Genomic DNA, 1013 nt, shown 5'->3' with positions numbered 1-1013 from the left:
CAAAAATTTAAAAAAAAAGACTGCCTAAAAACAGTCTGCGCCGCAATAGTTCTTTTTTTAGTTTCTGGTTGTGTGTGTGTGTGTGTGTGTGTGTGTGTGTGTGTGTGTGTGTGAGAGAGAGAGAGAGAGAGAGAGAGAGAGAGAGAGAACTCTCTTGGACTTGCAAAACCCTAGGACGTCTTGCGAGATCACACTGGCAGCGGCCAACAGGAGGGCGCTTCTTCTTGTCAACCCGCCAAGATGGTGCAAATCATTGTTTTAAACGATGCTTTGAAGAATATGTACAATGCTCAGAAGCGGGATAAGAGGCAGGTTCTTCTCGAGCCTTCATTGAAAGTGATCATCAAGTTCCTCACCGTCATGCAAAAAAAATTATACATTGGGGAGTTTGAGCTTGTTGATGACCATAGAGCTGTGAAAATTGTTGTGGAGTTGAATAGGAGATTGAACAAGGGTGCAGTGATTAGTCCTTGTTATGATGTAGCAGTTGGTGAGTTGGAGGCTTGGACAGCATGCCTTCCTTCTTCAAGATATTTTGGCCATATTGTATTGACAACATCAGTTGGAATCATGGATCATGATGAAGCACGAAGAAAGAATGTGGGTGAAAAAGTCCTTGGGTCTTTCTATTGAGATTAGAAAACGTTTGTGATGTACCATTGGCCTCAAGGCTGCCTAATTTTGTTACACAATCACTCACTCTAAAGGTTTAACTGGGGATTTCAATGTTGAATTCCTTAGACAGGATATTAGGTTTTTGACTATTTTGATTCCTAAGTGGTCATTTGCATCCATCTTTCTTACGAAGGATGGTGACTCTCGAGTGCTTTTTCTGGTCTGAGAGAGAGAGAGAGAGAGAGAGAGAGAGAGATAGATATTTCTCAACTCAAATCCAGATACCAAATGCATGTGGCACATGAACTAGAGAGGGAGAGAACGGGAGTGTCGGCATCAATGTTCAGGGAAAATCAATTCCACAAACATACAAATTTCCCCTCTATGGTATATTCAAA

At 41.7% G+C, this 1013-nt stretch overlaps 1 pseudogene; it reads left to right on the top strand.

The window, feature by feature from the left end:
- The first annotated feature begins 240 nt into the window (after positions 1-240).
- On the top strand, positions 241-633 carry LOC147431603 (small ribosomal subunit protein uS8z/uS8w pseudogene; annotated as a pseudogene).
- The last annotated feature ends 380 nt before the right edge of the window (positions 634-1013 follow it).

Source organism: Adiantum capillus-veneris, chromosome 21, assembly GCF_014529385.1.
Source record: "Adiantum capillus-veneris isolate H3 chromosome 21, ASM1452938v2, whole genome shotgun sequence".
NCBI classification, from domain to species: Eukaryota; Viridiplantae; Streptophyta; class Polypodiopsida; order Polypodiales; family Pteridaceae; genus Adiantum; species Adiantum capillus-veneris.
This window is presented reverse-complemented; position numbering and strand designations above follow the sequence as displayed.